General features: G+C 40.9%; 1 pseudogene; it reads right to left on the bottom strand.

The window, feature by feature from the left end:
- Positions 1-2672: 2672 nt before the first annotated feature.
- On the bottom strand, positions 2673-3090 carry Atp5mj-ps2 (ATP synthase membrane subunit j, pseudogene 2; annotated as a pseudogene).
- Between the last annotated feature and the right edge of the window lie 5316 nt (positions 3091-8406).

Here is an 8406-nt window from a genome sequence, read left to right as displayed (position 1 = left end):
AACTATTAAAAAACAATGACTTCATGAAATTCATAGGCAAATAGATGGAACTAGAAAATATTATCCTGAGTGATGTAACCCAATCCCCCCCAAAAAAAAAAAAACACATGGTATGCCCTCACTGATAAGTGGATATTAGCCCAAAAGCTCAGATTACCCAAGATGCAATCCACAGACTCAAGAAGAAGGACAACCAAAGTGTGGATGCTTCAGTCTTTCTTAGAAGAGGGAGCAAAAATATTCATAGGAAGAGATACGGAGACACAGTTTGGAGCAGAGACTGAAGGAATGGCCATTCAGGGCCTGCCCCACCTGGGGATCCAGCCCATATACATACAGCCACCAAACCCAGATAATATTGCTGATACCAAGAAGTGCATGCTGACAGGAGCCTGATATAGCTGTTCCTGAGAGACTCTGCCAGAGCGTCACAAATACAGAGGCGAATGGTCTCAGCCAAACATTGAACTGAGAACGGGGTTCCCATTGGAGTAGTTAGAGAAAGGATTGAAGGATCTGAAAGGGCTTGCAGCCCCATTAGAACAACAATACCAACCAACCAGAGCTCCCAGGGACTAAACCATCATCCAACGAGTACACATGGACAGACCCATGGCCCCAGCTGCATATGTAGCAGAGGATGGCCTTGTTGGGCACCGATGGGAGGAGAAGCCCTTGGTCCTGCTAAGGCTGGACCACCACCCCCTAGTGTAGGGAAATGTCAGGGCAGGGAGGTAGGAAGGGGTGGGTGGTTGGAGAGGGGAACACCCTCATGGAAGAAGGGGGAGGGGAGATGGGATAGGGGGTTTATGGATGAGAAACCAGAAAAGGGGCTAACATTTGAAATGTTAATTTTAAAAATCCAATAAAAAAATAAATGACAAAAAAATAAAGAAAATAAAAAAATAAAATAAAAGAAGAAAGAAAGCCACTACCTCATCTTTTCTTTTTCTTTTCTCCTTCTTCTTTGGGGGCTGTGCTAGAACTTGGACTTAGGGCTCACATGTGCTAGGCAAGCAAGCATTCTACCACTGAGCTGCATTGGCAACACCTCCCCTTGGCTTCTAGTCAGCCTCAGCCCTGAAATATGTTTTTTCCACTTTTACTAAAACGACCTTTCTTCTTACATCTCTGTCATCTGAAGCCTCTCCTCCTTCCTTATTCTTCCTTCTTGACCCTTCATATCCTGCCAGGATCTCTCTGACACGGTGAGCCCACCCCTACCCCCAGTGATGCCCACGATGTTAACAGCATGTGCTTCACCTCCACCCACCCATGTGTTTGCAGCCACCACAGACCACAGACCACATGACGCTGCCATGCCTTTGTTCACACTCTTCTCTTCTCCAGGATCCTCCTAACCTTGTGTGTCCCTCCTGTCAGAAATCCTATCCAGTTAAAATGCCACCATTCTAGTGATTTCCTAAAGGTCTCTGCAGGAAGTCCTCGCCTTCCATTATTTTGTTGTTCCCATAAATACTTTTCTTTACCCTTTGTTGCACTTCCTACATGCTTTCTAGTTTTTGTATTTGTGAAATGTCTCTCCCCCTCCACAACCCCCATGCTTCTCAGCTCTGTAGGCTCTGGTAGGGTCCAGTAAGTCTTTGGAAAGTTCCACACCTCCTCAGAGAATGCCCAGCACACAGTGGGGACACAGCAGCTTTAGTATGAAATTACACGTATTTTTATCTTCCATGTTAAAGAAAATCATTCTAAAGTCATTCCTTTCTACAGAAAACTAAGTGAAAACACCCCCCTGCATGCGGCCTTTGGCCTGACCACCTTCATGATGTGCTTTTATATTGCGGTGTGATTAAACTGTATATTTAAGCACAATGGAACCAGGACAAAGAGACCTAAGGCTATTTTTAGGTAAATCTTGGAAGGCCTGATTTTATTCCTCCATTTCTAGCCTTTTCACATTTGAAAATCAGTAATGCTGAAATATTTGTCATCACTGGGAAAAAAATGAAGTAAAATCTGCTTAAGAGCCTTTAGGCACCACCCAGTGCACAGAGCTCAAGAAACAGGAAAAGACACAGACAGATTCCTTGCTGGGGAGGTGAAAATGTGCTTCTTGCCCCACACTTCAATTTGAGCTGCCTGAAACTTCTCTAGGGGTCCTCTGGAATATCTACTGTTTGTTTTGATAATGTTGGAAGATGATGAATTTGAGAATTTTAACTCCCTCAATAACTTTCCAATTCAATGGGTTCTGGGAAGGTGAATTTGATTTTTAAATGGTAATACTTTAAGTTATGTTTAAAATGAAGTGATAATAATTTATTGCTTATTAGTCATCTAAAAATTCTAATTATTAGTCAACTAATAATTCTCCAAATCATTTTCCAGCTGTAAAGGAGATAACATTGCTCCCATTTCATAGAAGAAGAACTAGAGACTCATGGGTTTGGGGAGATGGCTCAGTTTGTAAAGTGTTTGCATAAACCTTAGGACTTGAGCTCAGATCCCCAGGACCTGTGTGGGCAAACAAACAAACACACCAAAACAGGCATGAACGGGTCGGTGGTTAAGAGCACTTGCTACTCTTTGAGAGGACCTGCATTCCTCGCACACACAGCAGTGTGTCCAGTGATGTTCCCTGTTCCCATCTAACACTGCTTGCTTAAGTTTAACTGACAGGATTCATCTTGAGTGGACTCGGAAAATGATTAATGATGGCCATGGGTGGTTGTAGGCCTGGGGCCTTTCAGAGCTTTGCTGCTTTAATGACCGTTCCTCATTTCATAGACAAGGAGGGTCATTAACCCCACTCCTACCTAAACTTCCTGGTAAACCAGGTGAACCAGGAAAGCCGAAAGAAGCTCAGTGGTTGAATGAAACAAGGGTCTGATCCTTGGAACTTTGCTCCCAATTTTGAGAGATGAAAACCAAAGTTTTACTGCTATGAAATTTGGATGTGCTCACTCGCAGCACATCTAATCTTCATCCCAAAGTGAAAGAAGAACTGACAGCCCTTGGCTCTCACAATGTGATGAGCCTGATTCCCATGGACATGTCGAGCTTTTGGACAGATGATACCTAGTGTTTCATAGGGACCTAGACATTCTTAGTTTAGCTTTGAAACATCTTAGTACTGAGATTAAGGACACTGTGGGAAGTTCCTCCTTACACCATCAGTGACGTAACTGTACATGCCCTTGACTGTCTCTCAAGCATACTGCCGCCTTTGAGAGGTTACACCTCAGAGTGTTCCTTCTTTTCTCTGGACCTAGATAAGGCCTGACCAAAGACAAGGCCAGAAAATGGACAAGACAGGTTGTACTAGGAGTGACCCAGGTCAGCTTAAAGGACTTCAATGTGTCCTTTAGACCAACAAGAGTGGAAAAGTAAGCCTGTTAATCTTCAGGGAAAGTGTTCCCAAAGGGCAAAAGGAGGCACTTCCTCCTAATCACAGAAATGAGGGCATGCGCAATCCTCTGTTTCCAAACTCATTCCCATGCACGTAGGTTTTAAGTGGTTAAGAGGAGATGTTTTGCTTCCCTTCTCATGCATATTTAAATACACTTTTCTCAGTTCTTACATAAACTGTTTAAACATCAAAAGCGTGAAAGACATAGAAACCTGAAAAAAATTATGTTGAGTTGGAGTTATATTTTTTAAATGGCAAACACAGTCACCTAAGTGTTCTTTTTCCTATTTTCTGTCTCACCTACAAGGAAACACCTTGACAATAACATGAGAGACAGAGCTCAGAAAGCCATTTGAAATGCATTTAAAAAGCTGCTTTGAAAAAAAATGAGTCACACAGATGTTTTTAATATATATATATATTATATAACAAAAAGAAAACCCCCTTTTAGAGGGTAAGAGATTGAAAAGGGACGAGAAATGGAAACACAGTATCTCATCTAAAATCTTGCAGACAAACATGATTATTATTGTAGGAATCAGAGGGTGAGCCTCGATTCTGAAGGAGGCCTCTTACTGAGGGAGATGTGTCTTGGTAAAGCACTGCAGCACAGAATGGACCTTCAAAGCTTACACGCCCAAATCATAAGCCATTATCAAAGAAATCTAAGCTGATACATTCGTTTTTAATAAGAGTAAACACAGCAGATAATAATATATAATTTCATTTTTGTGTTTCAATCCTTAAGAGTTAAAACTGCAAGGGGCAGATGAAAATAGTCTAATCTGACAAAGTATGGATTTAATCAACATTTTGCATAGTGTGGAAATAGTGGGTGAAAAGGGTCTTAGACTGTTGATCCTTTTTCTCAAGTATGTCAAGGGCTGGGCCTGCAGACCTGTGTCAGTTCTCTGGCCTCTTATCTAAGAATATTAGGTACAGAGATGGACACATAAATACAAGAGGACATGGTTACTTTTGTCCGTTAAATTAGTCTTATTTGGACACTTAAAATTTCCTACAAAAAACAAGGTAATTACTACAGGAAAGATAGTGAAAAAACAGAGACCCCCAATAAACACGACTGTGTTCTTGGTAATGGTTCCAACTGGGAATAATTAGATGGGAATTAGAAGCCTATGTTCAAATGAGTGACAAATGTGGTACTGCTTCACTGATGACCTCAGGGCTCTCTCCCTCTCCCTCTCCCTCTCCCTCTCCCTCTCCCTCTCCCTCTCTCTCCCCCTTTCCCTCTCCCTCTCTCTTCTTCCTTCTCTCTTCTTCCCCTCTCCTCTCTTCCCCTCTCCTCTCTTCCCCTGCCCCTCTCCCCTCTCTGTTTTTATTCCTGTTTTCCTTATTGGATTCATTCACACTATTTTAATGGTGGGATTCAAGATTAAAATAAAGAATACAGGAACCAGGAAATATAAGAAATGAAATGGGAAGCTGCATGGAATTTACATCCTGGCTTCTTTCTCTGTGGGGCTTCCCCTCCTAAGGTCCCTGTCCTGACCAGAAAGCAGAAGGAGGTTTGTAGTGACGGCACCTGAGTTACTGCTTTCTTCTCCTCAGCCAATACCTGACATACCAAAGAATCTTATGGTGACCGTCACCCAGTCTCGTTCACTGATTTACTGTAATATGCTTCTTTAAAGCTCATTTCCTTGAAAGCAACAGGTACAATTCATCAAGTGACTAATGGTTTCAATTTTAAGCATGCTATCATTCAAGGAATACTGACCAGGAACCTATTATCTAAAATGTTAGTTTTTATGTTGACAACATCATTAAGAACCTAAAGAGAAAGAATCTTGGCAGTTCTTTTATTAAAAATAATTCAATGTAGAATTACCATATTATACAGCCATTATACTCCTTGGTATATGCCCAAGAGATTTGAAACCAGGTATTTAATGCACACATTTGCATCAATGGAACCTGTATCTATAAGGCCCAAAAAGCAGGTAGCCTGAATGTCCATCAACCGATGACAATGTAATGGTACTGATACTTGTTGCAACAATGGGTGAATCTTGAAAGCATTATGCTAAGTGAAAGTTGGATCAGTCACAGATTATATTCTTTTTATATGAAATGCTTAGGCTAAAGAAATCCATGGAGACTGTTGGGCAGAGAATGTAACTACTGAATGGGTAAATGGCAAGGAATATGTTCTGGAACTGCATAAAAGTCAGGGCTTATCAATGCTGTGAATGTGCTAAACACCACTCATTTTTTTTTATCTCTTAGAAATGTGTAATGTTTTGTGAATTTTACCTTTAAAAACTTTCAGAAGGAAAATGTTAAGGTATAAAGACTTAAAATGTGGCTCAGAAAAATATTAACAGTTTTGTATAAATGAATACTCAATGTTATGGTTAGTTTTAACTATATTGTTGACACGACTTAGGAAAAGCATCTCAATGAAAGATTGTTTAGATTGGCTTGGTCTGTGGGCTTGTCTCTGGCAGATTATTTTGATTGTGTTAATTGATAGAGAAAGCTCAAGCCTACTGTGGGTGGCACCATTCCCTGGGTTTGAGTCCAGGGCTCCATAAGAGTCAAAGTTGTGCTGAGTAATAACATACATGAATTCCTTTTATTTTACTCTCAACTGTAGATGTCACATCAATACCTGCTTTAAGTGCTTACTGCCTTGACTTCTCCATGATGAAAGATCATCACATAAAATTGTAAGCTAAAATAAGACCCTTTCGCCCCAATTTGCTTTAGTTAGAATATTTTATCATAGCAACAGAAATTAAACTATGAAAACTAGGGTGGAGGTTCCTCAAGGAACTAGAAACAGGTCTACCATGTGATCCAGCTATACTGATCTTGAGCTTATTTCCAAAAGTCTCTACATTTTACTACAGAAATAATTACATATCCATGTTCATAGCTGATCTACTCAAAATAGCCAGGAAGTGGAAATAGCATAGTTCTCCACCAACTGATAAATGAATAATGAAAATGCAGTACATTTACACAATGAAATGTTATTCAGCTGTTACCAGAAATGAAATTATGAAGTTTTCTGGTAAATTGATGGAGTTCAAAATAATAATTCTGGGTGAGGTAACCCAAATCCAGAAATATAAATATCGCATGTTCTTGCTTTTATGTGGATACTAGCTTTAAATGTTTAGCTATATGTATTTAAATTAACCCATAGACATCAGTAGATCAGTAAAGGGGTCATGGAAGGAGGCTGTTTCAAGGGAGGAATATAGAATGTAAGTGATAAAGGGGCAGTGGGGAGTAATGATGCAAGAAAGGTTAACTGGGAAATGTGAATTCAGAGAAAAGGAAGGAGTATGAAGAGTGATAAGTAACACTAAAGACTTTTGGAAAAGCCATATATAAACCGACTATTGTAGAAACTTCATCAAATGCATACATACATACATATATACATGCATACATACATACATACATATATACATACAAACAAAACAAATTTAAATAGATTTACCCTATAACAGTGGAACAGTGCCTCTCTAAGGCATCATAGGTCTCAAATAAAAAGTCCATTGTCTGGAATGTATTACTTGTTTTGGAGTTGCTGCTAAGTGAGGTCCAATAGACTCCCACTACTCTTGGTGATGCTACAGAACCCGAATGCTGAAGAAAACACATATGTGAGTCATACAACATGGAGGGATCAAGCTTGTATCAATATGGAAGCTTCACCCCTTTTGGCTGCTGGAAGGTTCCACACATGTTACCAAGGAAGAAAAGTAACCATTAATTTTATCTAGCTGTGGACCCTACAATACAAACACTCTGCCCACTTGTACAACACTGGTATGAATACGGGAGTAACCACCAGCTTCTGGTTGGGATTTAAGACCCACTCCACAATGGCCCTATTTATGGGGCGAAGAATCAAAACCTAGGCAGGTAATAGGCCCTAGGGAAGAACCTAATATCAGGATTTTGCTAAATGAGTGTAGTACTACGCTAACTCTTAAAGACTTTGCATTGCCTCTGCAGGTGAGTGCACCACTCAGTCTTCATCACAGAATTTATTTTTGCAGGTTTCCATTAGCACAAAGACCTACAACTGGTCACTGTCGAGAACCGAATCAGTCAAGTGATCATTTCTATACCATACTCCATCCTCTCAAAGCTCAAGAATTATCAAAAAAGGGGGGGCAATGGAAGGGCTCATCAGACCCAAAGGCAACGAGTAACTTCAGGAAAGCAATGTTTTCTGCATGTAACAGGGCAAGTGCACACGTACACTCTCAGTACTGGGGCTACCTGTACAAGATCTGTACAAAATCAGGCCAGACCAATTCTCAGCATGGGGGGAAGGCAGAAAGTTCTACCACTAGTCAAGGATGTTGGCACTTGAGAACTGCTGGGAGAGGAAGCTCTCTTCAGGGGTGCAGCCCCTGAGAGGCTACCATGTTTCAGTACATAGCCTTCCACTCATGGTCATATCAACAGCACTACACCAACTGAGTGCGTTTTTAAAATAAAAAACTGAAAGAACAAGTGAAATTGGGATGCAGAAGACATGGGTAGGAATAAGGGAGAGGCTGAAGGGGAGGAAATGGGAGGTTGGACTTAATCAAACACATTATTTTGCATATATGACATTCTCGAAAAATAAAGTATGCATACAATGAGACCTAGATATAGAAAAAAGCAAACAACAAACAAAAGGAAAGTCTCTAAACAAGTATGAGAACTCAAATGTCTGAGTGAGGGTTTCATTGCTGTCAAGGGACACCACGACCATGGCAACTCTTATAAGGACATCATTTAACTGGGACTGGCTTATTGGTTCAGAGGTTCTGTCCATCATCACGAAGGTGGAAGCAGCATCCAGGCAGGTAGGCTGCAGGGAGAGCTGAGAGTTCTACATCTTCATCTGAAGGCCGCTAGGAAAAGACTGGCTAGGACGAGAGTATTAGAGCCCACGTCCACAGAGACACATTTCCTCCAACAAGGCCTCCAATCGTGCCACTCCCTAGGCCAAGCGTATTCAAACCACCAACCAAACCTCCATAGGAAAACATCCC

The sequence above is a fragment of the Rattus norvegicus genome, chromosome 15 (assembly GCF_021556685.1).
Source record: "Rattus norvegicus strain SHRSP/BbbUtx chromosome 15, alternate assembly SHRSP_T2T, whole genome shotgun sequence".
In the NCBI taxonomy this organism is placed as follows: domain Eukaryota; kingdom Metazoa; phylum Chordata; class Mammalia; order Rodentia; family Muridae; genus Rattus; species Rattus norvegicus.
This window is presented reverse-complemented; position numbering and strand designations above follow the sequence as displayed.